The sequence below is a fragment of the Ctenopharyngodon idella genome, chromosome 16 (assembly GCF_019924925.1).
Source record: "Ctenopharyngodon idella isolate HZGC_01 chromosome 16, HZGC01, whole genome shotgun sequence".
In the NCBI taxonomy this organism is placed as follows: Eukaryota; Metazoa; Chordata; class Actinopteri; order Cypriniformes; family Xenocyprididae; genus Ctenopharyngodon; species Ctenopharyngodon idella.
This window is the reverse complement of record NC_067235.1, coordinates 7,128,325-7,155,810: the sequence shown is the minus strand read 5'-3', so window position 1 is coordinate 7,155,810 and position 27,486 is coordinate 7,128,325. Positions and strand designations below refer to the sequence as shown.

General features: G+C 38.3%; 1 long non-coding RNA gene across 10 annotated transcripts in view; it reads left to right on the top strand.

The window, feature by feature from the left end:
* Window positions 1-27,486, top strand: part of LOC127497976 (uncharacterized) — a 132,600-nt gene that overhangs the window by 96,726 nt on the left and 8,388 nt on the right. For 7 of the 10 annotated variants that reach the window (XR_007925721.1, XR_007925723.1, XR_007925725.1 and 4 more), the window contains 2 exons: window positions 7,955-8,109; window positions 23,806-25,145. This is a non-coding gene — a long non-coding RNA (uncharacterized LOC127497976). Of the gene's footprint in view, window positions 1-7,954; window positions 8,110-9,584; window positions 9,631-23,805; window positions 25,146-27,486 lie in introns of those variants that run through there. The other 3 variants (XR_007925727.1, XR_007925726.1, XR_007925728.1) reach the window with 2 other exon arrangements.

Below are 27,486 nucleotides of genomic sequence, written 5' to 3'. Positions count from 1 at the left end.
TCATGTAAACACAGTCGACTTGGTTGGGAATGTCTTTACTGGTGAACAAAACAGTTGAGAAGGAAATCAGATGAGTTCCATTGTAATGGAGCCATGCAGGTCTTAAAGTGACAGTAGCCAATAAACCAGCTGCTGTCTGTGTGATTAATGTTTATCAAACAACAAAAGAAAACAGAAAATCACCCAATGCTTGACTGCATAACTTTAATATATATTTTTTTAAGAATCAGTTTATAGTTAATTTATAGAGTGAAGACTATGCAGTTTTTTTTTTTTTTTAACATTAGATTATTTAATTTCTTACTTCAGTGCTACTATTAAATAGACCTACTGTAGCCTACCTGAAAAATGTAAAGTCCTGTTTATTTCATTTGTATCGCTTATATAGAATGTGTCATATTGTTTGATTGCATCTCTGCTCTAGTAACAGAGATAAAATTAAATTAAATAACTATGTTGTGATTATAAAATTACATTTAAAAAAATATTAAATTAAATAAGATTTTGGTCATGTCACCCATCCCTATCCCAGCCTGTTCAGAATGTTAGCATGATAACATGATAGCATGATTAGATAGTTGATAATGTGATTGTTGCAAACATCTCTGTAAGAACATTTACACTGTGGCATGTAATTATTATTTTTTAAATAAAGGGGAGGGAATGGTCAAAAAGCAGAACAGGAACACTCTGGACACATGATTTTTTTCTTTTTTTTTTTTTAAATCGTGATATCGATTCAGTATCGGTATCAAGATTTTTTTTTTTGTCAGGTATCGTATCAAAGTCATAATTTTGGTATTGTGACAATACTAGTTTCCATGTCAACAGTATCAACACCGAAACTAATCTATAGCAATCAGGTACAAGCTCTCTGAGTTGTTTGCTTTTATTATTATTGTAATGCTATGTGCTTTGAGACATGAGGTAGTTTAACGCCATCTTTTGTGACGCTTTGCTGAGAACAGTTGTTTGTGTGTGCACGTTCATGTGTTTTGGAGGAGTCGTGGCTTTGGACGGCGATTTGCAGGGAGGATGGGATTGTATGCTTTCAGTGCTAGCAGGCTAACGTTAGCATTTCCTAGATCTCCTACTACACCGTTAACCTTCCTGGACTGGTCTTTGAGCGTATTCCCCCGGTTTCACAGACAAGCCTAGTCCTAGAATAAAATGCATATTTGAGCTGTTTTAACTGAAAGCAACTTGCACTGACGTATCTTGAAATAAGTCAGTGCCAATGTTTTTTTCTCAAAATGCACAGCAATAATTTTTTTTTGTTGTTGTTGTTGTTGTTTTTTTCCCCCAAGGCATGTTTATAAAAGCTACTTAAATGTCCTAACTGAACTAAAGTCTAATCCTGGCTTAATCTAAGCCCTGTCTGTGAAACCAGACCAAAATGTCTTTACAAACTGCTTTAAGTACTGCATTTGGAAGGAAACCATTGTATTACAACTACTGTCAAAAGTGTTTAAAAAGATTTTTAAACATGTTTTTGCCCCATCTATATATAGCTTTGCACTCAGTTTCTTTCTGTTTCTTCCACTCTCATTCTCGTTCCCGCTCCTTCTCTGCTTCTCATCCTTGTGCTAATTGTGCGATGACTGACCTCTGAAGAGCCGAGCATAAATGCTGCGGCATGGTGGCAGGGTCACAGGTCAGCATTGATCGGCTGCTCAGCAGGAAGCCACTTTGACATTTGCAGGTCTGTGAGGTGCGTTCTTCTCCAGCATGCTGCATGGCCTCTGGTGCTGCATTCTCATGAACCGTAGGCTAATGCGGCCACAAGTACCAAACATGTCTTTCCTCATAACAATCTCCAGAGATTATTCCCATCTGAAAGCGGCAACCAAACAGGAAGATTAGTTAAAAAAATTCACGGGTTGTTGGACATTAGGAGTTTATAGGTCTCTGTGCATGAAGATTTTAGTGAGGATGTGGTGTATATTGGGTCTATTAAATGATATTTCCATTACTGAAAAAAGCACATAGACAACAGTTCATATTCATGACGGTTGTCGTATGTGGTGTAGTGCTAATTAGGCTGAGGGTAACCATACACTGATTTACTTTCAAAACATTTTTCAATCAGAAATTGCTAATAAATTTCACAAATAATTACAAATAAACAACAGCACACTGAATTAAACATTAAATTTTAAAGTAGAAAAACTGAAATTATTTTTTCTTATAAAACATATGAAATAATCCTGGTTTTATTTACTAGTTTTATTTACAGTTTTTTACAGTTTAGATTTTACACTCATTATTGTCAAAACTCTTCACACAGTGAGCGAAGCATCAGTCTATGTGTGCTAAACTGTGGATCATTTATCATTGCTTTGGCACAAGATCCATTCAATCAATGATGACATCTTTCAAAGTACATGAATTCTTTTCTAACATAGACATAAACACTACCAAAAACTCTGTGAACCTACAGGCCTATTTGAATTTAGTTTTGAAAAGAGCAAGTTGAATACCTAACATATTACAAGACTGAATAAGACAGCAACTTATTACATTTCTATAGTAATGCTGTACTGAAATACATTCAGAATCTAACAAAAATGAAATGCTATCAAAATAATTAGATGTAACTGAACACCTATGCAGGGTTTAGTCTTTCACTTTCATTACCATCTATATAAAAGGGGAAATACCTTTGTATTTTAATGTAAAAATGGACCATTTAACATATACCTCAGTGAATTTTAAACAATAGAAAGATGTCATTCTTGTTTTGTAAAGTTCGTTTTACAAAAGAAACTATGTGAATTGTTTGAAAAAGTGACCTATGTTTTGAGAAATGGGTCATAGAAACTAGAAACTGTATCTTTTCGGTTTCTCTGTATTTTAGTCATAATTAGAATGAATTTGATTAAATCTGTCAGAATGATTGTTTCTTTTCTTAAAATCATGGTTTTGTTTCTAGAAAGAATTGACGCGACCTGTTTTTTATTTTTCTTGAATTCCAAAAAAAAAAAAAAAAGAAGATAGACCCTCATCTGATAACGGTGTGTATTGTAGAAGCTCATTGTGTGTATGTGTGTGTGTGTGTGTGTGTGTGTGCGCGCATCTACTGATCTGCAGCAGAACTCTGACACCTGCTGTACTGCTGTCATATTCCACTGTTGTTGAAATACACAGTCCTGTATTTGAATTCATTCTGAAAATGAAATGAAATAACTTTACTACTGTATGAACAGATTTGCTATATTTAGGTTTAGGTTTAGGTTTAGGTTTTTTTTTTTTTTTTTTTAGCCGGTTGCTGGTTGGCATGATGTCTGAGGTCTGGTTTTTGTATGTTTTGATTCGATATCAGACATGTATGTATGTATGTATGTGTATGTATGTATGTATGTATATATATATATATATATATATATATATATATATAGATAGATAGATAGATAGGGCATACATAATGCTATCTCATGTCTCATATAAGGCGTTTTCCATTAAATTGAGCTTCTACATGTCTAGCGATGAGAATGGAAGATTTCCATCCATTGGGAGAGTGCAGGAAGCAGGATTTTGGGTGATTGGATTCATTATCTGATGGGAACAAAAGCCACAGGGACTGTCTGCTGAAAATCATTTATTTCAGTAACACCTGAGTTTCAGTCATAGTATATATGATTGATTGATTGATTGATTGATGGGATACAGCACAAAATAATTCAGCATGTTATGGCCCCTTTCACAGACTGTTGTGATGCATTTCCACTGTTATTAACATTGTACATCTAGCTTTTTTTATATTATAATTTTTCAAAAGTGTAATGTACATTTACATCACTATACTTTGTGTTTTATTACCTTGGCATTAAATTACAGAAAATTAGTTAACGCTGCTGCAGTGTTTCTAATACAACTGCTGAAGGGGTGATGGCAAATTTGACATCTTTCTCTCTCCTGACCAATGTAATCAATCTCTATATTTTTTTTATGTCATAGAAATGATATTGAGATTTTTTTCATTTGCTATTGGAGCAAATGAGAACGCAAATATGATATTTGTTGTAGTTTCCATTCACCACTGTAGAAGGTCACCTAACTATGACCAGAAGTGTGAAAAGGGTCCATTCATTGGTGGAGCATGAGTAAGGCAGAGCAATAGCCTTCCCTTGGAAACAGACTTTTAGATTTTTCTCACTCAAAGCATTGCCTGCTGTTGCTTCTGATTGTTTTTAGATCAGTTTTCTCCACAATAGTGGCATATTGGCGAAACTGAGTTGGCAAACGATATAGTGCGCATCTGTGTTTGTGCTCGAAGAGCGTCAAAGGTTTCTATTTACAACATGCTTTGCAGTGTTGAGCGATGCAGCCAATCAAAAACATGTCTGTTGATTTCTTGAATGCAATGGCCAATCAGAGGTGTTTAAGTTAGCATCCACACACCGCTCAAAATGTTTTTGTCCAGTGCTGAGTTCTTAACGCTTGCAAATCTTCTCACCATAACAAAGTGTAGACAATAGATTCATTGTCAGTGTAGACAGCTTCATTGATTATAGCGGAACTTTGTGAGATTGGGGTTAGTTCACCCAGAAATGAAAATTGTGTAATTTATTACTCACCCTCATGTTGTTCTACACCCGTAAGACCTTCATTCAACTTCAGAACACAAATTAAGATATTTTTGATAAAATCCGATGGCTCAGTGAGGCCTCCATTGCCAACAAGATAATTAACACTTTCAGATGCCCAGAAAGGTACTAAAAACATATTTAAAACAGTTCATGTGAGTACAGTGGTTCAACCTTAATATTATAAAGCGACGAGAATACTTTTAAAAAAATAAAAAAATAAGGACTTTTCAACAATATCTAGCGATGGCTGATTTCAAAACACTGCTTCATGAAGCTTTGAAGCTTTACGAATCTTTTGTTTCAAAGCAGTGGTTTGGATCGTTTATCAAACTGCCACGTAAACTATTGAAATTGCGAAACACTTATGACGTAATGAAGCCTTGTTTACTGAAATCACGTGACTTTGGCACTCCGGACCACTGATTCGAAACAAAAGATTTGTAAAGCTTCGAAGCAGTGTTTTTAAAATTGGCCATCACTAGATATTGTTGAAAAGTCGTTATTTTGTTTTTTTGGCGCACAAAAAGTATTCTTGTCGCTTTATAATATTAAGGTTGAACCACTGTTCAACAATATCTCAATGATTACAAAAACAATTTCCAAAATGTTCACAAGACAAAGTTTAATATAACATCTGTTTAAGTTATAACATGAAAGTAAGGTTAATAATATAACTTAGATTACGCATTTTTCAGTTTTACTCAAATTAGAGTGATGCAAAAATGAGTACACACCACAACAAAAACTATTACACGCAGTACTTTGTTTGGCCTCCATGATTTTTAATGACAGCACCAAGTCTTCTAGGCATGGAATGAACAAGTTGGCGACATTTTGCAACATATATCTTTTTCCATTCTTCAAGAATGACCTCTTTTAGAAACTGGATGCTGGATGGAGAGTGATGCTCAACTTGTCTCTTCAGAATTCCCCATAGGTGTTTGATTGGGTTCAGATCAGGAGCCAATGAATTACTTTCACCCTGTTCTTCTTCAGAAATCCAACAGTGGCCTTAGATGTGTCTTTAGGATCATTGTCATGTTGGAAAAGTGCACGATGACCAAGGGCACGGAGTGATGGTAGCATCTTCTCTTTCAGTATAGAGCAATATATCTGTGAATTTATGATGCCATCAATGAAATGCAGCTCCCCGACACCAGCAGCACTCATGCAGCCCCACATAAGGACACTGCCATGCATTTTTCTTTGTATTCCTCACCTTTGCGACACCATACAGTTTTGAAGCCATCAGTTCCAAAAACATTTATCTTGGTCTCATCACTCCGGAGTATAGAGTCCCAGTAGTCTTCATCTTTGTCAGCATGGGCCCTGGCAAACTCTAGGCAGGCTTTTTTGTGCCTGGGCTTTAGGAAAGGCTTCTTTCGTGGACGGCACCCCTGCATGCCATTTCTCTGCAGTGTACGCCGTATTGTGTCACGGGAAATAGTCACCCCAGTTTGGCTTTCTACTTCTTTAGATAACTGCAGTGAACTTGCATGCCAATTTTCTTCAACCCTTCTCATCAGAAGATGCTCCTGTCGAGGTGTTAACTTCCGTGGACGACCTGGACGTCTCTGTGAGATGGTTGCAGCTCCATCTTTTTTAAATTTTTGTACCACTTTTGCTACAGTATTCTGACTGATAAGTAAAGCTTTGCTGATCTTCTTGTAGCCTTCACCTTTCTGGTGTAAAGAAATTGTTTTCTTTCTTAGGTCTTGTGACATTTCTCTTCCATGTGGTGCCATTGCTGACAGCATGAAGTGGGAAGGGGTTTTAACACCGTTTTACAGTCAACTGTCTGCTGGACACCTGTGTAATGAATAATTAGACTCACCTGTGGTTGAATTCTTGTTAAATTAGACATTTGTAGTCTAAAATTTAGCTTTGCTCCAGAGACTTTCAGTGGGGTGTACTCATTTTTGCATCACCCTTATTGGAGTAAAACTGAAAATTTTGTAAGTAATAATAAGTTATAATACTAACCTTACTTTAATGTTATAAGTTAAACAGATGTTATATAAAACTTAGTCTTGTCAACATTTTGGAAATTGTTTTTGTTTATTGAGATATTGTTTAAAATTTTTACTGTGTATATATATATATATATATATATATATATATATATATATATATATATATATGTGTATATATATATATATGTGTATATATATATATATATATATATATTCAGAATTTGAATAAAACTTTTGTTTTTCATGCTTGACCAGCGGCCATGTACACGCTGCAATACATTGTCCCATCTGCATATAAATGCAGGATTCACTTTTGAAATTGCGATGATTGATATAGTGATAACCATATAGCAATGGATAAAACAAAAATATGAAATGTTGAAATAGATGTGTATTAAGGTTAGACTCTAGAGCACCCTCACTAATTTCAGAAGTGATTTGATTTTGGAAATAATAACAACATTGGAAATAATCGCTTTAATAGCAGTTTATTTGGGGAGCGTTTATGCTGGGATGTGCAGGTTGTTGCTATAGGTGATGCGTAACTTGAAACTATTTCAGGAAATCTATTTAAATGTGTTTTTAAAGGGGAAGAATGTCTCCTTAGCCTTACCCTGGAGTTAAATATGAATGTTTGTGTTGACTATATGCTGAACTAGCCTATACAGTAAACAAATAAATAAAACAATCCAATGTTCATCATTGAGTTGAAAGTGTGTCAGGTGTCATATTGTACCATATTTCCAGCACTTATCCATTCACACTGCTGCCGCTGCTGGTTCTTTCTCTTTATCTGTCTCTCTCTCATGCAGCTTGTTTCACACAAGACGATCACATTTCGTCTGTCTGGAGCCGCGCGGCACAGCGTTCTTTCTGCATCTCATTGGCTGTATCTGTCCACAGCTGGGCATGACCCACTAAACTTTGTAGTGAACCTGAATTCTCTTCATCTTATTGGCTCCTGTTTGGTCATGTGACTGCTCTCACATCATCACGCCCTCCTCATGCGTCTCCTCCCTTGGTGAAGAGCGCCCTCCGAAAAAATCAGAGTCTTTGCTCCCGTTCACCATCTCGAGGAGGAGAAATGTGAATGGTTCTACACTCCCTGCAAATAAACAGCCGAACAATCATGATTTGTGGGTAAATGGAGCAGAGTCAGTGTTTGGTTTGATTCAGGAGGAGCACTGCATCTTTGTGGCTTTGACTAACAGTTTCACATGCAGAGTTGTAACTTCTTCCTTGTTCAGTTATATGTTTGGATTTATTAAGAGGTTGTCTGATTTCTCACAGTCCTTCTCATTTTCTCTTCCCATTTCTCTCTCCCACTCGCTTCACTTTCTCATGCCCTGCCTCCTCCAACACATCTGCTTTGGATCCGTTCAACACATCAAGGATTTGTGAATAGTTTTCCACTGTGTAGGAGAATTTGGGAAGATCACAAGTAACTGTGCTGATGGGATGTGTGTGAATCAGAATCACCAGCCGCCTGTCCAGGTGCTGAATTACAGTATGCCTCATCTGTGGGAGTGCGGGTCATCACATAATTTGTGAGTAAAAATATATAAATATCCTTAAAACAACATGCATTTAAGAATCTATCTTTAATTTAGGTAACACTTTATTTTAAAGTGATGTAGTTACATGTACTTGCTATAATAATAAGTTATATAATAATAACAACAACAGTAAATTATGCATAATTACAAGCAACTAACCCCAAACCAAACTAAACCCTAACCTTAACCCTATAGTTTGCAGTTAATTAATATTACTCAGTACCTATTTGTGTAATTACACTGTTACAACGTACCTATTTGTGTAATTACACTGTTACAACGTTACATTAAAATAAATTGTAACCTTAGTTAGAATTGCCATTTTTGTTTACTTGTTCTTTATTAGGGATGTAACGGTACATGTATCATTTGGTTGGTTTTAAACAACATAAAACCAATCAAATGAAGTTGAAATTTCAGTATCTTTAATTGTTTGCATTTCTGAAACAATATGTTGAACATCAAAGTTGTAACCTTCCCATAAACAGACTAAACAGAGAGTTTGTTGAGTAAAATTAAATAAAAACTAAATAAGAATGAATAAATGTCACTGAACAGGGAGTATATTGCCAATATACAGGGAGTGGGTCAACTTACCCACTGGCTCATCTTACCCCACTCCCCCCTAATCGTCTGAAAACGATTAAAAGTGCTTGCTGTTTTACTGCCTCTAGTGTTCGTTTCTGTTAGAAACTTCTGTGATATGTACATATTGGTACGTATTTTGCGTTTTGCAAAAATGTTGATACAGGTACGTTTTTCCAGTGTTTTGGTAGCTTTTCTTATGTAGCAGACTCGCTAGCTCATCTCAGCATTGCACTTGCAATGTGGAGCATTCGGGTACGAGTCCTGTGAAGCACAAGTCATGATAAAAGAGCTCGAAGACTTATAAAAGCAAGCTTAAATGGCATTGATGCTTTAGCAAATGTGTTCTTATCTCACATTTGCTTTTGTTAACAGTATGTTTAGTGTTTGGTGGTGTGTTAATTTCAAACACGATAGAGCATTAACCTTTTAGTGCCACTCACTCGACATTTCATTTCCGAACTGTCGCGATATGTACAACAACCAGCATAATAAAATGTCGCCAGATTCACGTTCATCTGTTTCAGATAAAACTGAACATGCTTTTAGTGCCACTCGCTGGACATTTCACTTTAAAAGTGTTGTGAAATAAGAGGCATGACACAGACTATTTTTTTTTTTTTTTAATTTTAAAGTAATGTACATAATTAATATTTATGAGCAAAGCCTTCAACATTTCCAGACGTCACAACCACGTCTAATCTCCTTGATGAGCAAGTAAAAACACAGTTAACTGAACTGATCTTTTTATATCCATAGTCTTTCCTTTATATCTTAATGAACTCTGTATTGTGTATTGTACAACATGTGTTGTCAAACTGATGATGTTTTCTTTATTTGCTGGTGTTTTTTCTATTTGCATGTGTTTTCTTCATTTGCAGCACGTTGAGCTCTCTCGGCCACCGTAGTATTGATTTATCAGAAATTGTAAGTACTTTGTTTGGGAGAATAGCCTATCTATTTGCCTGGTCTCTTCATTTTAATGGCCCTTTTATGTGCTAAACCATCATGTTGTTTATATATTGGCTCTGTAGAAGGCCTACTTACATCTCCATTAATCCACTAGAAATGCATGCCAAGTACTTTCCTGACACTAGATGACTCTGCAAATGAGTTGGATGCTATTGGACACAACATGGACACAAGCGGTTCAGACAGAGTCTGTGGCTTCAAAGTACATAGCAAACTGTATTGTTGAAATTCTATTTTTCTACAGAAATGTTGATGTGTGTGTGTTTTTTATTCTTTAGCTGACAAGTTTGCTTAATTTGTCAGATGAGAATTGAGCATGGCTATGATCTGTAATAGTATTTCTATATAAAATACACCCAAAATAGACAAATAAATGTATTTAGTGGGAAGAGAAACAGGGTATTTTATAAATTAATAGTTTCCACATTCCAAAATGACAATGATAATAAACACTGATAATGATAAGAAATGTTTCTTTAGCATAGTAGAATGATTTCCAAAGGATCATGTGACACTGAAGTCTGGAGTAATAATGCTGAAAATTCAGCTTTGCCATCACAGGAATAAATTAAATTTCAAAGTATATTATTTTAAATTGTAATATTTCAACATTACCATTTTTTACTGTATTGTATGTGCATGTAGTGTATGTACTGTATGTCTTCCATCCTTATTTTTCTTTCTGAACAATTAATGCAGTAAATACAGCTCAAAATAATAAGAGCATTGCATTTTATCTCTCAGAAATGATAACATGGTAATTACTAATGTACTAATTAGTAATTACTAATGTAATTACTAATTATAAAGAATGTCGAGAAGCATTTATATTAAAATCAATGGCTGTGATTAAATAGAGCCCTACTGAAAAACATGGTATTCATATTCAGAAACCCTTTAAGAAACACACACTTATGCAGTTTAAAATGACTAAATCAACATCATGAAGTCTGTTCTTAAACTGTTTTTCTACTATTTTCACCACTCAGAATGTGCTGCTTTGCTTTGTTTGTTTTCTCAGGTGAGATTTTGGGATTTTTTTTTTATTTATTTTTTTTTTATCCAGCAACCTTAATCGGTCGTAAATAACTCATTTACCCACCTCTGATGGACAGTATGACAGTTGAGTACTTGGCAAGAAGCCTAAAATATGCCGAAATCCAGACTGACTGCCAAGAGCAGGACCACCTGTTAATGCAAGACCAACTTCAAAACTGGTGATCTTCAATGATCGTTCTCTTTTGGCTTGTTCTTCTATTGGCAGTGATCTAGTAACACTAACAGAATCGGAAAATCTCCAGGTTTAGGTAATGCTTTGGGAATATTTGTAGCTACACAAACCTCCTAGGAGTGAGATTAATCTCTTTGGCTCTCTTATAAAATGACCGTCATATCACAGTCATCCCTGTGCAGATATCCGTTTCAGTTCTATCCATCTGAAATAAACCGTCAGCCACAAAGAGCTCAGTTACAATCATACGTGCATAAACAGAGAGCACCGGCACAGATTAGATCTCGTTCATATCGCAGTCATGTCCAGAAGAATAATAATAATTTTTCTCCGGAGATCTGAGCTATTCCGCATTAATTTTCATAGGTTTCAAGGGTTTCATTTGTTAACATTAGCTAACAACATTATAGTTAACACAAACTTACAATCAACAATACTTCTACAGTATTAATCTTAGTTCATTTTAATCTCAACATATACTAATACATTTTTAAGATCAAAAGTATCTGTTAACAGTAGTTATAATGCACTGTGAAGTGTGAACTAACATGAACATTTTTAATAACTAACATTAACAAAGGTTAACAAAAGCTGTAATAATATATAACTCATTGTTAGTTCATGTTAGTTAATGCATTGTTAGCAAATGTTATTATTGTACATTGTAAAGTGTGTCTGTATTTTATTTCCCTTAGGACTTTTAAGAGAAACATCTGAGATAATGTTATGTTGTGACTAAACCACTTAAATCTGGAGGATTACGCCATGTGAAATGTTTTTATCTAGTGAATGAGATCTATAATGATGATTGTGTGTTTCACTGTCAGAGATCAGCGCAGTGGTTGTAATTAATGATGAGGAGATGAAGGCAGAGCAGCTCCATTTAAAGGTCTTGTGTGTGGAGAGAGTGAGTGGACGTCATACAGTGAAATTTAGCAGCGGCCAGAGCCACGGCACAGGATGAAAGAGAGATGTCATCCACTGGAAGCAGCAGAAGCCGCGGTTTAATTCCCACCGCCTGCTTCCTGCTCGGCACATGAAAGCCCGAGGGCCTGCGTCTGCTGCCTGCCGTGACCGTGGGTGTTCAGGGAGGCCACTGATCCTTGGATACAGGGTTTGATCCGACAGAGAGGCAGGGGTGTGGGAACTTACTCTCAATGTCTGCCTGCTCTACTGCTGAACTAGGATCAGTGCATTTCTAGGCACAGAGGCTTTTGAGCCAATCACCTGAGCTGTTCATGTCATGTGACTTAATGACAGCACAATGACACACAGTCTCAGATGTTCACTAGAGGCAGTGATGAGCTGTGGCAGCACAGACAGGACAAATAAAAGCATCGGGAAGAACACCAATCAGTAAAATATAAAATATGATAAAATTAAATGTTTGTGATTTTACATGTCTCTTGCATTTTCATTTGATTTTGTCAGAAAACATGTTAACTTTGAATGACTGTCAATGAAGAAAGATGCTTCTGGAATGGTGTAGTTCAGGGGCTGACCGGACAATAGTAACCCACTGGTTTACATCCTCATTCTGGCAATAAAACAGATCAAGGTTATTACTGTTAACTTAAAGTATTACAAGACAAGACAAAACTAGCAGTGAAAAATACAAGCAGAACACATTTCTGTGTAAATCCTGCATTGAATGTTATATAAAATACTGCTTTGAATTGAATGTGGCAGTTTACTTAAAGGGTTAGTTCACCCAAAAATGAAAATTCTGTCATTAATTACTCACCCTCATGTCGTTCCACACCCATAAGACCTTCGAGAATACTTTTTGTGCGCAAAAAAAAAAAAAAAAAATTGTTCTTGCATAGAACCTGGAAGCGCTGAACATAAACAGCGTAAGAGAATGACACAGAAGAGAGGATATTGATGAATAAAGTCATTATTTTTGTTTTTGCACACAAAAAGTATTCTCATCACTTCATAAAATTAAGGTTGAACCACTGCAGTCACGTGGATTATTTTAACGATGTCTGGACCTTGAAAGTGGTGGTTAAATTGCTGTCTATGGACGAGTCAGATAACTCTCGGATTTCATCAAAAATATCAAATACAAATACACAAATACAAAATGAAATAAAAATAGGGTCACACTTTATATTAAGTGTGTATTAAGTATATTTAAATAATCATTTGATAAAGTGCACTTATTGTGTACATGATTTTATAATGTACCAAAACCAATAGAAACTAGTGTGACCAAAAAATAGGAACTAGTTAGAAATAGAAGAATAGAAATAATTAGAAATAGAAGTCTAATTGTCCTGTTTAGGATATATTAAGCTGCATTAGTTTAAAAGTGCTCTCCATTAAACACTGTTTAAGCTCCATTTGGCATTATATCTGTTGGGTACTGACCGATGCCAGCAACGATCCTCTATTCCAGATGAAAGCTTAGTGCACTTACACCGGGTGACTGTCAGCTCTCCCATTCACATCAGCTCTCTGGACAGCCTCCTCTGCTTGAGCTCTATGAAAACCTTTGCAAGAATTGTTTTTTAGATGGACGGACGGATGGATACTATAATCTATATTCCTCAGCACCTCACTGAGAGAGATGCAACTCAAAGGGAATGCATTGTTTATCAAGTCAGAGACGTGAATCTGTGTAAGAAATGTTTTTTTTTTTTTGTTTTGTTATTATGATTTTATTTTGTAACTAGCTATATTTGACTTGCTTGTTATCATGAAAACAATAAGAACTTCCAGACGCTTCAGCAGAGTGGATGTCTGGAAGACGACACCGACATGCACAAACACACGCCCACGACTCCCACCGAGAGCCACAGTCGGCCGGCTGTTGTTTTGCGAGACTTAAGGGTTTTGGGAAAAATAATGAGCTCATTGCTCTGGCCCCAAGGTACCGCTGGCAATTACCATGATCCATGCTCCTGCTCAGTGGGAATTCACTTCCCTCTCAGGTTTTCTGGGACAGAGAAAGAAGACCTTCGCAGGGTGCAGGCATTCTTTTATTCTGACATCTGGATTCAAGGGGGGCCACATATTCAAAGCAACACGTCAGTTGCTAAATAAGCCCGCTTTATGCACACGGTTCTGATGAAAATGGCTCCTGTCCAAGAAGAAACAAATGCCCTTGAAGTCGAAGTTAAGCACTTTGCCAGAGCTTTAGCGCAAACTCGACAAACAAGATCAACAAATAGCAGCTTGCGTTCCCTCCAAAAGCTGAACCAATGTGGAAAATGTCAGGTTGTACAGACGCATTTCCACTGATTCTGCAGTTGGCATGGGGTTTGCGTGAGCAGCAAAGTCAATAAACAATGTTAGTGAATCTAACTGTTGTTTTTGGCAAACGCAATTCATTATGTGTCGGCTGTCACATCCAGCAGTGGACAGTGGCACAGAGCAACGGCTGCTGGCGATGTTGAAATCATCCGCTGCCGTCCACTCAATCTCCCTGATAGCCTCATGCATAAACGCTCCTCATGGTAAGTGAGACTGACATCATTTATAATTGACACTTTTTAATCTCTGGCCTGAGGCGCAGATGAGGAAATTGTTTCCACAGCCATTTTCGGGCTCTTTTTCACCGATGGGCTCCCAGAGCAACACTACGAGTGTAATGCTTTATTACTGCTGTGCGTTACATATGCCTCCTGTATTGCATATGAATCTGCTGCTGCTGGAATGAAGGTAGAGTGGATGTCAGGTTTTAGAATTTACTGTTGAAGAACATACTGAACAATTGTTTCTCATCATAATCTGAAAATATAGCCACAAGCGCCAGAGGAAATTACCATTATTTGACTAAATTGCCATACAGATGCTGTAGATGATGTCAGCATCCTTGATTTTGTTGTGTCATCAGATTGTATTCATGTCCATATCCACGTTTCACTAATCTTGGACAATTCTAACCTTAACTTTTCCCAAGATATATGTTAAGTTTACATGGACCTTAACATATCTACAGCTTGAAATATCCTGAATAACTTTTGTTTTCGTCATCTCAATGCAAGGACTTTTCCCGTTGACAGTACTTAAACTTTGCATGAACAGCCATATATTCAACATCACTACAGCATGATATTTAATCATGTCTGTTTATTTGTAGTGGAGATCCCTGATGTCAGGCTGAAGTTTGCACGTGTAATGAGAAAAACACACGGCTCCATTTTTAACCTCAAGAAGTTGGCAGGTGCACTGCACAGAGTCGCTGATGTTTCACAGCCCTGTTATTAGATTCAATATTCTCACTTCAGCAATAAAGAAAAGGCTGTTTTTCATTACTCTGTGAACTTATTAACAAGCTTACTTTATCCTTAAAGGCTCACACTTAATTGCATTTGGAGAGGAAACGAGACTTGGCTTGAATGCCTAATGAGGACTTTTGAATATGATAAAGGGTACTTTTTGGATTACATCTTTTATTTATAGTTAATTTTACAATATTAGTCACAAATGGCAATCATTCACTTTTTTATGGAATTCCTCCACCACAAGGAGCCTCAGAAACACTAATAGCTTCAAGGATTTCTGTCAAATACTACATTTGACACCTCAATGCTCATTATATTTGTAGACGTCGGCCTAGCGTGATTGATTAAGGCCACTAGCGTAAGACATAAGCAGTCTTAGCTTGTTAACATGAAGGATTTCACTGACTAGCAAACATGCTTCCATGTTTAGTGTCTCGCACCTTTCAGAGAAGTGACAATTTATGATTGCTTGATGCTCCTCTTCTAAGCGTCATGTGCAGAAAGTCTGAATGATGTTTAGATGTAATGGTCAAATCAGACCACATGGTTGGACCACAGGCTCCTCTCAGTCTCTACGCAGTCAGAGATCCTCGCAGCACCTACTGACTCATTCAGCCTGGATGCAACCCCTGCTATGAGACCCTATACATTCACCTTTACTCACACTGACGTGACCAATTACTACAGTGTGCTGTAATTTAAAGTGTACATATGTGGCTCGGTGATGACATGGTTTAGATTAAATTTTGGCTCCAACTGCTCTGAGAACGTGGTGACTGTATGGAATACATGATCACATGACCCCTTGTTGTGGCCAGTGCTGTTTTCAGCTAATTGTGATGATGTAACCATTGGTTTTCTGAGCTTATACACGTGTCAAACTCACAAAGGTTTGCTAGACCACAAAGGAATGATACCACAGTTTGTGTAACTCCAAGATATTGTTGTTTATGCTGAAGGATTTGCAAGCCAATTTGTTTTCAGAAGGGAATACTGGCACACTACTTACTGAATACTGAAGGATGTACAGTACAGTTTATCCCTTGTATTAAGTTCAAATTCTTTTACGAATCAGGTAAAACAGTAAACTTTTAACATTAATACTTCTCACACATATGGTTTTTAAAACTGTATATAGCCTATATTTTTTATTTATTATTTTCACAATTTATAAATATTATAAACTGTATTTTAACTAACATTTATTAAAACTTTTGGTAACACTTTAGTATAGGGAACATGTATTCACTATTAACTACGACTTTTTCCTCAATAAATTCCTAATTTACTGCTTATTAATAGTTAGTAAGTTAGTTGTTAGGTTTAGGTATTGGGTAGGATTAAGATTGTAGAATAAGGTCATGCAGAATAAGGCATTAATATATGGTTAATAATTACTAATAAACAGCCAATATTCTAGTAATATGCATGCTAATAAGCAACTAGTTAAAGAACCCTAAAATAAAGTGTTACCAAACTTTTAAAAATTTTAAACAAAACAAGTGTGGAAAACAACAGCAAAATCATTGGTTCGATTCCCAGCTAAATTAACATGCATGTCTTCAATGCAGTGTGCATTTATAGGCAGTGTCTATTAACACTAAGTGCAAATAGCTATATATGCTAAGTGAAAACAGCGATATATTCTGTTTGCATTAAGTGAAAAAAGTGATATATTCTATTTACACTGTGATGATAGCTTTTTCATAGCGATATGCTATTTACACAAAGTGAAAATAACGATACATTCTATTTACACTATATAAAAGTAGCAGTTCACTGCAATAAGTGCAAATAGTTGTTAGAAGCTGTTTATTAGGGGTGTAACGGTACATGTATTCGATCACAGGTGATCCACACTACAATCCAGAAGGGGCTGTGCACAGTAATGCTTTTTAGCCTAACCCATTTTAACCAGCATTAACCACCAATAATCGCAATAAGTTCTGTGTTTTGTTACTTTCGATAAGAAACAAAGTGCCTTCGCCTGGGATTCCTTGTCTCCGGCTGGTTCAGCACAACATGTCTCACTGTTTTCTCATTCATTTGGAGCTTAAACAAGTTTAAAGCAAAAAAAAACAAAACAAAAAAAAAAACACATACAGGGTAAGTGTGGTGTGGGCATGGCAGCCTGGGCTTTGCACTGGGCTGGTTCCACGCTGCACGCCATGCTTTTTTAATGCATTATACACTAGTTGACATACACATACGCCTATCATGAATATAACAATGAATGCAGCCATATTAAAAAAAACAAACAAACAAACAAAAAAAAAACCCACCGTAATGATGGGTCGGCAGAGCGGGGATCCATTTGCAGCTTTATTAAGAACAGTATTTACACAGGTAGACAGGGGCAAAGGCAGGAACATAAACAAGGACAGGCAATGGTCGAGGCAGGCGGCAGACAAACAGTATCGGGTCACAGGCAGAGATCAGGGCAGGCGGCAAACAAACACAGTCCAGTACACAGGCAAGGTTCAGGGCAGGCAGCAGAGAATCACAAAGAATAAACAATCCGACGGAAACCAGGAAATAGACCACAAGAAATCGCTTAGTAATGATCACCGGGGCAAATCACGACTTTGCAATCAGGTGGTGTGTGTGTGAGTCTTTTATAGTCCAGGTAGGGTGCTAAACTGTATGTGGCAACAGGTGATTGGTGTGGAGTGTGCATGTGATTGGCAGGGAGGATTATGGGAAATGGAGTCCAGGAGCTGACAGGAACAGACGGTGATCATGACATAACGCCCCCTTCCGGAAGGCGCGTCCTCGCGGCGTAAATGGTACAGATAGGGAGGGGGGGTGGGTGCATTGGAGACGTAGACAGGAACAGGATCTCCAATGCAGATCCAGGAACTCAGGCAGCCACGGTGGGTCATGTGCCACGGATAGCCATGGTGGGTCAGGTTCCAAGGGCAGCCATGGCGGGTCAGGTGCCACGGGCAGCCATGGCGGGTCAGGAGCCACGGGCAGCCATGGCGGGTCAGGTGGCTTAGGCGGCCACGGTAGGTCAGGTGGCTTGGGCGACCACGGCAGGTCAGGTGGCTTGGGCGACCACGGCAGGTCAGGTGGCTTGGGCGGCCACGGTAAGTCAGGTGGCTTGGGCGCCCACGGCAGGTCAGGTGGCTTGGGCGACCACGGCGGGTCAGGTGGCTTGGGCGCCCACGGCGGGTCAGGTGGCTTGGACGCCCACGGCAGGTCAGGTGGCTTGGGCGCCCACGGCAGGTCAGGATCCGTAGCCGGCCACAGCAGTTCACAGGCAGTTGAAGGCCGTGGTCGTGTAAGGTCCCCACCCGCAAGCTCAAGCAGTTCGGAGGCCACTGATGATCGCGGCCGTGCAGGGTCCCCACCCACAAGCTCCCCACCCTCAGGTATATGGCCCCCCCCCCAAAAATGTTCTTGGGGAATTCAACGGAGGCCGTGGCGGTTTCGTGGGTAAGGAGCTCGGGTGGCACCGGCAGGGCAAGGAGCTCGGGTGGCGCCGGCAGGGCAAGGAGCTCGGCGACGGCCTCCGTGGCCGTATCAGGAAGAGCAGGCTGCTCTGGGACGGCAGCGGGCTGCTCAGGGACTGACTCACGGACTGGAGCCGGCTCTGGGACGGCCTCCGGGCCTACAGCGGGCTCTGGGACGGCCTCCGGGCCTACAGCGGGCTCTGGGAAGGCCTCCGGGCCTTGAGGGATGGAGGGAGCCTTCTTCCTCCTCCTCCTCCGTTTACGTGGTTGAGGCGGTGGCTCTGTGCCTACCTCCTCTGTGGGCGCTGCAGCGGGCTCACGGGTTGGAGCGGACTCTGGAGTGGACTCACTGGCTGGAACGACCCCTATGTTCTCAGACACTGGCGGGGCGGCCATCTTGCCCGTGGGCACTGGCAAAGCGGCCATCTTGTCCATAGCATCCAGAGAGTTTGAGTGCGTAGCAACCGGCGAGCTTGAGTGCGTAGCAACCGGCGGGCTTGAGTGCGTAGCAACCGGCGGGCTTGAGTGCGTAGCAACCGACGGAGCCTTAGGAATGCCAGCCGCTCGTGCTGAAGTCAGCGGTGGATCCTCCACACTGGACAGCAACCCTCTCCGTTCTCGAACAGATCCAGAGACGGAACGTGACTCTAGAAGAACGTGACGTTGTTCTGGAAGATCAGAGGAGACGTGACTTGGCTCACGGAGGTCAACTGTGACTTGACTTGGTTCAGGATAATCAGCGATGACTTGACTTGGTGTTGTTATTATGGTGGCCGCCATTTTGTGAGCGTCATCTGGCGCGGCGGCCATTACGTGAATGGATGAAGTGTCGCATTCCTCCGCGACACCCACAGTAAACGGAGAGCCAGCAGTCAATAATGTAAATTCCAGAAAATGACTAAGGGAGGAGCGGGGTCCCTCACGAATTAGTTGTTTTTTAAGTGGCTGATTGATGCCCTCACAGAAAAAGTCTATGAGCACGCAGTCCGGCAGATCTGACCAATAAGCAATGTTCAAATATTCAGTGATATAATCCTCAATCGATCGTGTGCCCTGCGTGAGTCCTAATAACAATTGTGCGATATTCCTACCGGGCCATTGTTCTTCAGGAAAGCCGCTGGATCCATGTGTCGGCGAAGTCTTCTGTAATGATGGGTCGGCAGAGCGGGGATCCATTTGCAGCTTTATTAAGAACAGTATTTACACAGGTAGACAGGGGCAAAGGCAGGAACATAAACAAGGACAGGCAATGGTCGAGGCAGGCGGCAGACAAACAGTATCGGGTCACAGGCAGAGATCAGGGCAGGCGGCAAACAAACACAGTCCAGTACACAGGCAAGGTTCAGGGCAGGCAGCAGAGAATCACAAAGAATAAACAATCCGACGGAAACCAGGAAATAGACCACAAGAAAACGCTTAGTAATGATCACCGGGGCAAATCACGACTTTGCAATCAGGTGGTGTGTGTGTGAGTCTTTTATAGTGTGATTGGTGTGGTGATTGGTGTGGAGTGTGCATGTGATTGGCAGGGAGGATTATGGGAAATGGAGTCCAGGAGCTGACAGGAACAGACGGTGATCGTGACACCCACAAAGACGGGGTAATCGTGGCATGTGTGTGGCGGCCGGAGGTGGGTGTGGATTTTGGGACCCTGGGCCCCGCAGCACCTCACATTGATGGCCTTTGCAACATTACGCTGGCGGGGGTCTAACCTATGCCGTGGCCATGGAGGGATCAGAGGCAGCTTTATAATACCTTATCATTAATAGCTGTATCAACATTACCATTATTAATATTATTACTATTATTATTATTATTATTATTATTATTATCATTGCTATTAAAACTACTATTATTATTATTAATAGCTGTATCAATATTACCATTATTATTATTATTATTATTATTATTATTATCATTGCTATTACTACTACTATTATTTTTATTTGTCCTCTTCCTGATCCTTTAACCTCCCCCTCATTCCAGATGAAATGAGTTTATTTGTTAATATGGTTATCATTACTACTATTACTAATACTATTATTACTATTTGTCATTTCTGATTGAGTTTATCATTATTATTATTATTATTATTATTATTATTGCTATTACTATTACTATTGCTATTGTCACCCTCCTCATCCTCCATTCTCCAGTTTTTTGTGTGATTAATACTATTATTATCATCATTATTATTAAATCTTAAAATCTTACTGGCTGTTATGTATGTTTTGTTAGTCTTTGTATTTGTATTTTGCATTTAATAAATTTATTTAATAAATATTGTATTAATTATAAATAATTAATAAAATTAAATAAAATCAAATAAAAATTAAAAAAAGAAACAAAGTGCCATCTTTCAAATTCTGTCCATTTTATTAAATTCAAATAATAAATGCCGTTTTGACGCTTTTTGATGTGGCGTGACAGACCGGTGTATAGGCGACTCAGTTCAAACGGCAGCGCAGAGCGCGAGTGAACACGATCATCCCTTCCTCTTTAATACTAGAGAATGAACATAAATGAACATCTGAAGGCATGTTGAAAGATACAGTACAACTTACTGAAACATATATCTCGTGTAATCGCTCAAAGTAAAACAGCCGCAGAAAGATGTCAGTAAAACAGTTTGTAAACAATATGTCAAGTAGTATTACATTTACCTCAGAAAAGTCATTCAGTGTCAACAGCTTGTTAGTTCGCTAGAGAAATGAACTGTTTTGCTAAATATATGCACTATATTAGCCTATATATTAATTATATTTGACTTAACCTGTTAGTTAATGTAAGGCCTAAATAAATCCGTCATGAAAGCAAGTTATGACAGCCACTGTGTAAATGATTATATTTCAAAAACGAATTGGAGAAACAGAAGTTAATGCAAAAACTGCCCTATGTGTAATTTACATATTTACAATACATAATTTTTTTATTATTATTTGAGTGTTGATGATTATATCTAAAAATAAATAGCAACTGAATTTAATAATTTGGGCTCTGTTAATTGTAACCTTTATTATAGTAATGTGCAAGAAAGGGCTCCCTAATAGTTTACAGCATTAGCAGAGATAGATTTTTTTATCCTTAAGAAAATTTTAACTATAACTGAATAAATGTAAAGACAGAGACACAGTTTGTTCAGTAAAACATTGTTTAATAAAAAAAAAAAAAAAGAGAAAAAAATGTTGTTTTCTAACCCTGCTGTACTGAACCCATACCAAACCGTGACTTCAAAACCAAGGTACGTACCAAACTTTTTTGTGTACCGTTACACCCTAATATTTATACTTAAATAGAGGAAGATACTATTTGCATCTCAGTATTGTTGTACATTAACAGGATGCAATAATACCATAGAGTGTAAATGATTATATTTATTAAAATTATTAAATGGATGCTACCTTATTGGGATGATAAACCCTCCCTATACCTACCCTTAACCCTACCCGATAAATACTTTATTATTAAACATTCGTTAGGCAATTTATTTCCACTTTTCAAATATTTTCTTAATTTTTATTGAAAATAAATGCCTTTCCGATCTGATATGTGATGGGGAAAAGGGAGAAGAGTGAGTTCGGCAAAAGGTGGATCTGAACTTGGGTCGATCGCTTCAAAAGCTACTTCCATGTGCCATACTCACTACGGCCTAAACCACTGTGGACACTGAATGGTGCGTGTCTTTTTTAATCTTGTGTGGCCCAACCAAACACTGGTGGGTGGAGTTAGTGTAAATAGCCTTCGCCAACAAGACAGGCTATTTACAGTTAGTGTAAATAGACACTCCATTTTTGGCAGGGTAATTGAGAAACTGACATAACAAAATATTTTTTATTTTGGGTCTGTGCAGCTGCCTTTAACCATGAAATATGCGGGTCATATTGACCCACAAACATCATAATTGTAATAAATATTTTGTATGTACTTTCGACAACACATCAGAGCATCGACACTTTGCAGGTATTTTCAGGATCCTAAATGAGAAAAAGTAGTATGTCAAACAAAGAAACAACAAATGTCCTTATTAGGGTGTGAATTGGAGCCTATCTGTAGCAATCTCAGAATAATTTGCATTTGCATCTGTATTCGGATAAAATCAAGAGTGGGCGGGGCTTAAACTGGAAGTCTGACAAATTACATGAGAAGCCTGTTTTAAATGTAATTCTGTTCCCTTCATAGTTTTCATTTTACAAATATGTGTTGTATAACTTACAGAAGAACTTTGTGTACAGTTATGTCAGGACAATCATCCACAACCTCAAATAAAGGGACTATATAAAATAGCTGATTATAGAACATGGAAATATTTAGTGTTTCAAAAATGCTAAAACAACTTTTACTATGCAACAAATGCAAATATGAACAAATAATAAACATGCTTGCCGGCTGATATGTCTATTTAAAACATTTAAATAGACATATCAAGTAGTAAAAAATGTGTATGATTCAGTATCTTAGCTGATATTACTCCTGGCAGGCTCTGAAGTCTGAGAGATGCACAAAGATGGCAACGTGGCTGTTTGATTTGCGATCGTGCTGTGCTCATTTCATTCATAGAGTTTACACTCATTCACTTCACACACTCATTATTGCATAGTGATTTTAGAGCTTCATGTAGAATATTGTGCTATTCCCTGGCTCACCTCTTATCCAGTAAACACTGCGTCTACTGAAATGTTTTCCTATTATCCCGGCTATATCCGGTAGAATTCGTTATTCGTTTTGAATCCATTATCTGTGCGTTAACAAATAAAATATTCGGCTTCAGGCACATTACTAGTCCTCATCACATATTTAACTCAGTGAGTGGCATTTCTCTGAAATAAAATGTAGTTATTTTATTCATTTAATTTATCTTTGGCAGAAAATGTCTTCAACAGTCAGGCGACTGATTCTGCTTCTGGTTTGTTTGTCACATGTCACACTGGAAAATTTGCATTGCACTGTAGGATACATTATTCCATGAGTATGCTGTTGTATAGATTATTTGGGCAAATACAGTAGGTCCTTTATTCCATGCATACTTAAATTCACATACATTACACCGCAAGAGAAGTGTGAGCTGCGCCCGACTCCTGATGTCATCTGCCAGTTGGGTTTATGTTGGTGATTCACATTCTGTATGATGTATATTTTATTTGCAGTTCTTCATTATCCATGGACTCTGTAAGATATATTGCAAACCATGATGTACTTTGTTTTCTTCCTTTAGAAACTGCTTTTTGGTGCCTGGCTCAGAATGAACATTCATCACTGGTGGGCAGGACACAGCGAGAAACTGTAAACGGCCAAAGTTCACGCTGAAAGGAATGCTGAACTCCTCAAGAGGAGCCCAAGAAATCCAGCATCAGCACAGAGGAGCCGGAGGAGCCTCATCGCCTCTCTACTCTGCTCCAGCCCAAGAGGCCCATAAACAATAGCCTCTCCTCACTGGAAGTCTTCACAGCGGCCCGGGCCGGATCCCAGCAACTACATTACTATTCCAGTTGCCACAGGGTGTTGAGCCGCGGCGAACTGCGACCCCTGGCCTTATTTTCAAAGCTGATCTCTGAACCCTATTGTGGCTCAGCGATTCACTGTGAATCTAGACGTGCAGAGAGGGGAGCAGGTGAATCGCTCTTTCTCTACTGTTGTTTTTGATGTGGAACATGGTCTGAGGCGATTTCTCAGTATGTGCAGAGAGCAAACGCAGGGAAGTCAAGAAATTTGGCTTGAGACGTCGAGAAGTGCACGGCTAGCAATTCAGATGTCTGAGAAAGTTTTGTGTGTTTTGATGTCTAAATGCTTTATTCAAATGCTTTGTGCCGAGCGCACTTTGCTTCGTCTTGTATCGATTAAGGTTTTAGGTGATAAGGTCCAGCATCTGAAAAATAACCCGAGGAAGCAGAATTAAGTTAAAATATGTTTTGAACATCAACATGTCTTCTTTAGTCTGAAAGCACCTCACATCCTCCAGACATCATTGAAATAAATGCAGCTAAATGTTGTTCATTTAGTTTTGTACATCACCATTTTACTGCCTCAAATCCTTCCTACTTCTCTCCGTCTTTGTGTGTGTGTGTGTGTGTGTGTGTGTAAATCAATTTGGGCTCTAGGCTGATCTGCCTTGCAGGCACCTTTTTCTTTGATTCGGTTCCCACCACAGCCTAGTGGAGGACTACAGCCAGCCTTAAGTTCTTTGAGGGATTTGTACTCCCGCTAGTCTGAGCTCACCAACACCCGCATTGACTCTATCTTCCGCCCTCCATGGGCTCGGAGAATTAGCAAACTTGGGCTCCATTCTGTGGGAATAACAGCAGAGGAAAACAGGCTTTCACTGCAGACCTACCTGCGGGGCAAACGTCCTTCAAAGGCCGTGATCAGAAACTACTGTTTATAATGAATTCATGCAAAATACAAAGAACATTTGTGAGTGTTTTCTGCTTTCAGTCTGGCATCCACAACCTTGTGAACTTGAATCTAGGTTAATTTATGCTTAAATTGATGTCAGCTGGGACTTGATTTGTTTGTGTTTGATTTTTAAAAAAAATAAAAATTAAATAGTCTACTGTACATCTGTGTTGAGTGTATTATCAATAGCTGTGCAATTTAAAGATTTTTACACCACATTGGCACGAGATGGAAGTGCAAACAATGCGTGCGATGTTTGGAATAGCTCTTATTGTTGCTGCAGTATATATTGAGGCCAGTATGTGAATTTTCTGTGAAATACTGTATTCCACAATGCAATGTTCTTAATCATCCCATTCCAGTGAGATGGATTGATTTTTCATCTCTTCGTTTATTTGATTGGGCAGCAGATTTGAATATTTTTTTACATGACTATATTTATCTCCCAGCTGATTACTGGTCATTCCACTTGCTGAATTAAACATGGAAAGTGACAAGGTCATTTGAACTGTTTATTGTGGAATAATGCTGATAAACTTACAGTTCACTATTGTAATTAAATGTAATATACAGTACCATACAGGAAGTATAAACTACTTTTGTATTTCTAACATGGTTGCTGTTTTCAAGCAATCTTCATTTGGTCAGACAAACATACAGTCCTGCCCCAAACTCACACTATTGGTTAAGTCAGTATTGAAACGTGCAAGTGCTACTGGTTTCAAATGAAAAACACAGCTTTCTTGATCAGTGAATACCTTACATGTATTGCTTATGATTTTGTTAATGAATAATTACAATGTTTACCTTTTGATTGAGCATCTGAAAATAGTAAAGGATATACATTTCAAAATAAGAGTTCTGGTCTAGTTTAGGCTTGTTTGCGGTCTAAACACTGAAGGTACTAAGAAAACCCTATTGTATTTGTACTGTTTTGGTTTATACATGGTTTATATGCGAGCAAAGTGAGCCAATCAACATCTGCTTGTTTTTGTACACCACAAAGCAGATTAATGTGTTATCACAAAAAAGCTGTGGACCCTTCTGAGCCGATAATGCGTTTACGGATGTAGGCCTATGTACTTTATCCGAATCAACTTACAAAAGAGAGTCTTACAGCTTTAGCTTCAAACTTGTACAGTAGCTTTAAATGAGTACAGAATTTGTAATCTTATGAGCCTCTATTGAAATGAGTTTTGTAACATATTCTAACTGTTAACTGTGGACAATTTTGATAATGAATTTCCATGCTGAATTGTCATGATGTAAATTGTCCTTTACAGTGGACAATTCGGGTTAAAGGCCTTGAATTTCGCTTTAAATTAAAAGTGTTTAAGATGACGGCTTCAGAAGAAACAAACACACACTTTAAATCCATCACAAAGCTTTAGCGAGAAACAGAATAGAGAGAATGATTGTTCCTTACATGTTTAGCAGAGAATCCATCTGATTGCATGTGAAACAGCACCGCCTGTCAACAGACGCTGGCGCTGCAGTCACACACTCATACAGTCAAGTGGCATGATCCTGCATTTTAGGACCACATTTCTTGACTTGGACCACAGGTTTTTTTTTTTTTTTTTTTGCTGGTTTTTTTTTTTTGGGGGGGGGGGGGGGGGGGGGGGGGGGAGATGCACTAGCAGTTTATATTATTTTCTAGCACTACATTCTGTATTTGTATTACTCATTTTCAGGAATGATCTAATTACTTAAATTTATTTGTTTAATTAATGTTATTTAGTTGTAATTACTTACATTTAATTGTTATATTCTCCCAGCCAAACCGTAGCCCTGAACATAACTGTTGATAACCTTTTTGAAACATTTTGACTAATTTGACCCTGTATTCTGGTTTTAAATTCGGTTTTCTTGGAAAGAAAGACCTTATTTTTTTAAAGCTATTTTCTGTGTATGTGAGAGATTTCCATTTCATTAGCCGTGGCGCTTCTCGTCTGATGTGCAACCGGCTTAATTAAGTGCAGTAAACGGTAAAACTGTAAAATTAAAATAACATGACAACAAATACCTGTTTGCAACATCAAGCAACATGATAAACTGTTTCTGTACAGCTAAAATAACTGGAGATGGACACCAGAAGCCTTGCACATTCAAGTTCAAATTGGCCGTGCCCGCTCTTATGTTAAAAACAAGGTGGAAGGATAATAAAAATAGAATAATTTCTGTGGGTCTAGTCTTTGCACCTTTTTTTGCACCAGTTTGTTTCAGGTTTGAATCAGATCTTCTCTGTTGGAGTTGAAGCCAGAGTCCTAGAAATATGTTCCTAGAACTGCAGCCTCCAGTATTGCAGGAATAATTTATTGATACAGTCTGCCAACAATAAATAACTTATTCAATGTAATAGAAGGATAAAGATCACATATGATGTAGTTCATAGAAAATCCATGGCTATTTAATCTTCTAATGTTTAAAAAGTATCAGAATGATCCAGAAATGGTGCTTATCAGACTAGCTGGCAGAACTCGAAAGCATGCATGTCTGGAGT